Consider the following 8,217-nt stretch of genomic DNA (forward strand, 5'->3'; position numbering starts at 1 on the left):
GGCGGAGGCGGACCAGGCGCATTGTAGAATATTTTGAGTGGTTTAGATGGTACCACGTGTTGCTTCCTTTCACCTGGACGGCAGTTAACCTGTTTAGGATAGGGGGCAGTATTTTCACGGCCGGATAAAAAACGTACCCGATTTAATCTGGTTATTACTCCTGCCCAGAAACTACAATATGCATATAATTATTTGATTTGGATAGAAAACACCCTAAAGTTTCTAAAACTGTTTGAATGGTGTCTGTGAGTATAACAGAACTGATATGGCAGGCCAAAACCTGAGAAGATTCTTTATGGGAAGTGCCCTGTCTGACCATTTCTTGGCCTTCTGTAGCCTCTATCGAAAATAGAGGATCTCTGCTGTAACGTGACATTTTCTAAGGCTCCCATAGGCTCTCAGAAGGCGCCAGCACGTTGAATGATAACTCTGCAGTCCCTGGGCGAAAAACAGTAGGGGTTTTGGAAAGTGGTCGTTCTGAGAACAATGACACTGGCGCGTGTGTGCATGTGAAGACTACAGTTTCTATTTTCAGTGTTTGAACGAAAACGTCTCCCGGTTGGAATATTATCGCTATTTACGAGAAAAATCGCATAAAAATTGATTTTAAACAGCGTTTGACAAGCTTCGAGGTACGGTAATGGAATATTTTGAAATTTTATGTCACGATACGCGCCGGTGCGTCACCCTTTGGATAGTGTCTTGAACGCAAGAACAAAACGCAGCTATTTGGATATAACTATGGATTATTTAGAACCAAAACAACATTGGGTGTTGAAGTAGAAGTCCTGGGAGTGCATTCTGACGAAGAACAGCAAAGGTAATCCAATTTTTCCTATAGTAAATCTGAGTTTGGTGAGGACCAAACCTGGTGGGTGTCAAAATAGCTAGCCATGATGGCCGGGCTATCTACTCAGAATATTGCAAAATGTGCTTTCACCGAAAAGCTACTTTAAAATCGGACACCGCGATTGCATAAAGGAGTTCTGTATCTATAATTCTTAAAATAATTGTTGTGTTTTTTGTGAACGTTTATCGTGAGTAATTGAGTAAATTCACCGGACGTTTTCGGTGGGTATGCTAGTTCTGAACATCACATGCTAATGTAAAAAGCTGTTTTTGATATAAATATGAACTTGATTGAACAAAACATGCATGTATTGTATCACATAATGTCCTAGGAGTGTCATCTGATGAAGATCATCAAAGGTTAGTGCTGCATTTAGCTGTGGTTTTTGTTTTTGTGACATTATATGCTAGCTTGAAAAATGGGTGTGGTAGCTCCGTTTTGTTCGTGCATTCAGTTCACTATCCGAAGGGTGACGCGCGAGCGTGTTTCGTGACAAAAGAGAAGCATGTCAAACGCTGTTTAAAATCAACCTTTATGCTATTTCTCGTAAAATAGCGATAATATTCCAATCGGGCAACGTTGTATTCATTCAAAGGCTGAAAGAAAAAAATGGAGTAGTCTCGTGACCGCATCTCCAGTGTCACTGTCCCCAGGCTGACCACTTACAAATTCTCCTGCTGTTCTTTGCCCAGAGACAGACACCCCATTCCACTTTCTGGCGGCTTTAGAGAGCCAATGGAAGCCTTAGAAAATGTCACGTTACAGCACAGATGCTGTATTTTCGATAGAGATGCAACAGAAGGACAACAAATTGTCAGACAGGGCACTTCCTGTATGGAATCTTCTCAGGTTTTGGCCTGCCATATGAGTTCTGTTATACTCAGACACCATTCAAACAGTTTTAGAAACTTTAGAGTGTTTTCTATCCAAATCTAATTATATGCATATTCTAGTTTCTGGGCAGGAGTAGTAACCAGATTAAATCGGATACGTTTTTTATCCGGCCGTGAAAATACTGCCACCTATCCCAAAGAAGTTAACGTTGTTCAAGCCACCTTGTAGTAACCCTCCCTCCTTGGCTCATTCCATTCTTCCGGAACACTCGGACCTGGTCACCTTGGCTCACCGGATGTGGAACCTCTGGTCCTGGTTCAGGTTTCTGCCTTCTTTCTGTGAGGCATTCAAACTTAGAGACTTATGGCCTCTGTTCTATGATTACACCATACACCCTCTTATTCCCATCACTTATCACACAACAAAATGACGTTCCAGCTGAAGCTGGCGACCCCCTCTCCTTGAGGTTCCTAAGAGAGTGATAGCATAAGACTTGGAAAGCAAAAAACAAAACATAACAGTATTGACAATGGATATGTTATGCATAAATATATATGCATGAAAACCAAAGTCTAAGACCATGACAATTCTTACTCTCTCTTCACCTGTCTCTATGCCTCCAGGATACTCTTCTGCTGGACTTGTTACGAACCGGCTCAGAGTTCGCAACAAAAGGGAGACAACGTGGAGACCAGGAGTATCAAAATATATATTTATGAAATAAAGTAACTAAGTAGTTAACAATGGTGTGTGTAATCAGTAATGTAAGTGAGTGTTTTGCATACCTGAATGTAATAATGCAGAGTGTTGAAAGGTGCCAAAGCAAACAACCAAAAAAAACACAACTACCACAACCAAAAACAACAAGGTGTCTGCATGGAGAGAGTCTCCCCAATGAATGTGGAAGAGGTGCCTTTATCCTGGGACACACCCGAGCCCAGGTGTTTCCCATGTAGCTGACGACCCTCCCAACTCCGCCCACCGGCATCCTAATAAGGAACAAGAGCAAAGAAAGAAAATACGGCAGACAGAGTGGGAGGGTCGTCACAGACTCCACAAAAATAAAAGCCCTAAAAAGCTTCCTCATGCTTTCACCAGTCTTCCCCTTTCGGCCCCAGGTTCCGAGAGGTGTTCCCAAATCATGTCATTTTCACTTTGTTTCCCATCTCCTCCATTTCAACTGATAGGCATGTGCATATCCTTAACCTGTTGGGGCTAGGGGGCAGTATTTTCACGGCTGGATAAAAAAACGTACCCGATTTAATCTGGTTACTAATCCTACCCAGTAACTAGAATATGCATATACTTATTATATATGGATAGAAAACACCCTAAAGTTTCTAAAACTGTTTGAATGGTGTCTGTGAGTATAACAGAACTCATTTGGCAGGCAAAACCCTGAGACATTTTCTGACAGGAAGTGGATACCTGATGTGTTGAATGACCTTTAAGCCTATGCCATTGAAACACACAGGGGTTGATTAATGTTTTGGCACTTCCTATTGCTTCCACTAGATGTCACCAGCCTTTACAAAGTGTTTTGAGTCTTTTACTGTGAGATCTGACCGAACAAGAGCCATGGAACGGTGATGGCCGATTAGACTCTGGCGCGCGAGTTCATGTTGGGTACCCTCGTTCCAATACGTTATAAAAGAGAATGCATTCGTCCACCTTGAATATTATTCATGTTCTGGTTAAAAAAGGCACTAATGATTTATGCTATACAACGTTTGACATGTTTGAACGAACGTAAATATATTTTTTCCCCTCGTTCATGACGAGAAGTCCGGCTGGCTTAGATCATGTGCTAACAATACAGAGCTTTTTGGACATAAATGATGAGCTTTTTTGAACAAAACTACATTCGTTATGGACCTGGGATTCCTGGAAGTGACATCTGATGAAGAGAATCAAAGGTAATGGATTATTTACATAGTATTTTCGATTTTAGATCTCTCCAACATGGCCGTTTGTCTGTATAACAAAGCGTATTTTTCTGGGCGCAGTGCTCAGATTATTGCAAAGTGTGATTTCCCAGTAAGGTTATTTTTAAATCTGGCAAGTTGATTGCGTTCAAGAGATGTAAATCTATAATTCTTTAAATGACAATATAATATTTTACCAATGTTTTCTAATTTTAATTATTTAATTTGTGGTGCTGACTTGACTGCCGGTTATTGGAGGGAAACGATTTCCTGAACATCAACGCCATAGTAAACCGCTGTTTTTGGATATAAATATGAACTTGATAGAACTAAAAATGCATTTATTGTCTAACATAATGTCCTAGGAGTGTCATCTGATGGAGATTGTTAAAGGTTAGTGCATCATTTTAGCTGGTTTTATGGTTTTGGTGACGCCTGTCTTTGAATTGACAAAACATTACACACAGCTATTGTCAATGTACTCTCCTAACATAATCTAACTTTATGCTTTCGCCGTAAAACCTTTTTGAAATCGGACAACGTGGTTAGATTAAGGAGATGTTTATCTTTCAAAGGGTGTAAGATAGTTGTATGTTTGAAAAATTTGAATTTTGACATTTATTTGGTTTCAAATTTGCCGCTCTTGAAATGCACCTGCTGTTGATAGGGTGCACCACGGGTGGCACGCTAGCGTCCCACATAGCCCCAAGAAGTTAATCAACATTATATCTTCGGGAAGTAATTCAACACTGTATGTGCTTTCACATCAATGCCTTCATGTTGTTTAGAGTACAATCACCCTAACATCCATCCTTTTTCATATGATGCATTAACCAATAAAGCAAGTCGCTCCCAAACCCAACAGATCTGTATGTCTACAGTGGAATCTAGTCTCTCTCTCTCTCTCTCTCTCTCTCTCTCTCTCTCTCTCTCTCTCTCTCTCTCTCTCTCTCTCTCTCTCTCTCTCTCTCTCTCTCTCTCTCTCTCTCTCTCTCTCTGTCTCTGTCTCTGTCTCTGTCTCTCTCTGTGTCATGGTGTTTTCAAGCTCACCCATTATTCAGCTGGACCTTACTTCTTGTGAGAATTATGCACCCACTGAAGAGAGACATGACGATCTTTACCACTGCAGGTGCTATAAGAAGTATACCCCCAGCCTGGTGTATCTTGATGTACACTCAATCTCCAGAATTCAGCCCATGCCCTTGGTTATTTCTGGCTTCTTATGTACTGCTTTTCACCTGAGGACATACACACTAACACATGGGTTATTTCCTGACAACAGACTTTCTTCTTTATGGCAAGATCACTAATTCTTAATATTTAAATAACAGCCCTATGTAAACATTCTGTCTCAAACATCTCGCCTCCTGCCACAGATATATTTATACATAATGATAGTCAAATTATGGTCCCTACAGCAACTGCCGTAAGAATAACATGTAATCAGTCAAGTGTCTTCCAGTTGGAAGAATATCCAACTTAACAAAACTCTAAGTCATAAGTTTCTTAAACTTTTACCAAAGTGTTCAAAATGCCACCACTATCGCTTTTACTCTTACCATAATCTAGGTATGTGTAATGTTCAATTTACTTAGAATTGTCCCTATAATTTACATCCCTATATTTTACACAGACACCATCTCCTGTAACCATATACATAGTCTCTAGAAATAACACCCCTCTACTACCATAACCTTCATTTATTAGCCCCCTCAGATCCCCAATGGAGTAACAGTTCTTCTAACCCATAACACGTAAATTACTACTCCTAATTTTCTTCCACAGTTTGATACATTCTCAAATCAATTTTAGTCAATTTATAACAGTCCCTCCTCAGGAACAATAAACACACTTATGTTCCTCAAAAGAAAAATAAATTGACCAGACAAGAAAATACAAAAATAAATTATAATAACTGCACATTACCCATGGATGTGACCAACATTATGTGTCTGTGTACATTTGAAAACAAAAGATATTAAACACCCTCATGGTTAACCCCTAGCTATCATCCAGTGAGTACTCTTAACAACCTCCCTGTCGGAGGACTTAAAAATAATGTATCAGGAGCTTCCCCCAGCCTATTATATTTGAGTAGAGCCTTCTATATTTGAATCATAACTACAACATTTTATAAATTATCCAACCCATATTCAGAATAAGTCCTTAGTGCTTACTTTAACTCAAATTCTACCTTCTCAATTCAACACACATCATCCCTTTTAAAAATGTACATTTATACTAAAATAAAAATATAACTTTTAGTACCAGTAATAACTATTCTCATTACAGCCACACTTTGTCCCTGTTTTCCTGTCATGAGTGGCCTGGTAATGAAAGGTCAGTAACCCGTTCCCTTTTAGTCTTCCTTCTCCCGGCACATATCATTCCAGCATGTCTATTTCAGATATAGTTCACTGGTCATCTCCCCTACAGACACAGTTGTCCCTCACTCTTCAGCCAGTTAGGGTGGGTTTGAGGTTCACACACACTGGTTGTGGTGAAAATAACCCTCCCATGCATTAAGACGTTCTGAAGTCACCTTCCGTTATAACTCCCTTATTCTACTGGCGACCTCTCTGAAAGGCTTAACAAATCATGAAGTTATCGCCCTAACCCCACCTAGAATTCCACACTCCATAAATCCCAATCTGGAGAAATTTATATTAAAACAAAAACAAGGAGTGAAATCATCAATACATATATCACAATCCATTTGGAGTTACTGTCATCCCTTGTTAACATATATTTTCCCTTCTATATGCAGACTGAACAATGGACATTTGTATATTTACCCATAGTCCATAACCCCAGTTAACTGGTAATCTTCCCTATGAACACGTGATTCAAAAACATGTTAAATCAAAAAATAAACATATTTGAGTAACTAGTCAACTTATATTACAACTCTTTATAATTTCCTACGGAATTAATAATAATCTCCTAAAGTAATAGTACAATTTGGATAGAGAATGGTGTTTCTCAGGAAGTTTATACTGAAATCCCCCTTCTATTTAATTCATAATGAAGTTGATCATTCTTCATTAGGAATTTTTAATATTCAGGGCACCTTTCGACACCATTAAAATGTTTCCACTCCCTTTTCTTTCCCCTTCCTTTAGAAACCACTTAAATACCTTTTCAAAAACATTTCCATCCTTCTGCATACCCAATTTGAAACTGAATTGAAAAGACCCCTTTCAAAATAACTCCACTAACGCATATTCATTCCCGGTATGGTGTGTACCTGCTGGTGAACCGTAGGTCAAAAACACACAGGAACCGGCCTCACTTATCCGGAACTCCATTTATAGCCTAATCCAGATACTTTTACTCTTAAAACGGCCGAATATCACTAACCGCTTTCCCCAGTACCGCAGGCTCCAGGGACATTTCGACAAGAGAAAATGAAACCCCTTCTTCTGGAAAAGAAAGTGTACATTTAGTTAGCATTCACAATGTTACCTTTTAATCAGCAAGCCAATTGTATTACTTATATACCGAACATGATCATTATAAGTCCACTGTCCTTACTCCAATCATTAAATGTTCGTTTCAATCCACCACAATGTTCATAAACTAAAACATTTTAAAAGGTCATTTTAAATTTGGCAATCCCAATGCTGACGCTTGACCCAATTTCTTCTTTTACTCGACTAACGTTTCCTCACACTCTTGATTCGATTCTATAAGTGTCTTAGCAATTTCAGAGAATGACGGTATAAAATGTCTAACAAAATTGAAACCCCCCAAAGTTTTCCTGAGCGTGCGAGGAGTGTTTGGCCATGCCACAGAACGCATAGTTTCTACCCGATCCCGGGTTATGTGTATCTTGCTCTCAGAAATTGAAAACGCCAAATATGTTACATTTTGCTTTGCCTGTTCCTCCAACTAGTCTACCAAGGTGGTGAGGTCTCGCATATAAGTTTATTCGTCGGTCGACGCTAATAACAAATCACCCATGTATTGTATCACCACAGAAACGATTGTTTCAATGCAAAATGATACCAAGTGGGACTATTTGTAAATCCCATCGCTACTCTACTAGAAGTTAGGTAAAATGTGATCTAATACGTCTTCCATCACATAGAAACTGTAATCTCTGTGAACCACTCATTGATCGAACAGACTATACACCGCTAGGTGAAAGTTCCATTCTTACTAACCTCAACACTATTAGCTGTTGCTCTTTTGAAAAAGATGCAAACTCTTGTATAGCTGCATTTCCTGCCAATGCACTAGGTTCCAGTATCACCTTACACTCATTCTTCCAATGCCCGATAGCTCCCTGTTTTAGATATGGGACTATCTCCTTACGCTTTGATATTCTCTATGGCTCTACTAACCCCTTCCACGTCTGCGAGGCGAACAGCGTCATATCTGGCTTATCGCGATGCATTTTCCGATTATAGAATGCTGACATTAAAACATTGGTATATTGAGCTTTTGATTCTGGTTTTATGTCCTTGTGCCAAGTCATAATTGCCTCCCTGAATTCTTTGAGATTTAAATGTTGTCCAATTTTATCTAATTTGGTCAAATATTTCCCATATTCCAGCCGAACTGGTAGAATGCCTATGCGCTTCTTTTAGCGCCTCCATGGCTTTA

This window comes from Salmo salar, chromosome 17, assembly GCF_965601325.2.
Source record: "Salmo salar chromosome 17, fSalSal1, whole genome shotgun sequence".
NCBI lineage: Eukaryota > Metazoa > Chordata > Actinopteri > Salmoniformes > Salmonidae > Salmo > Salmo salar.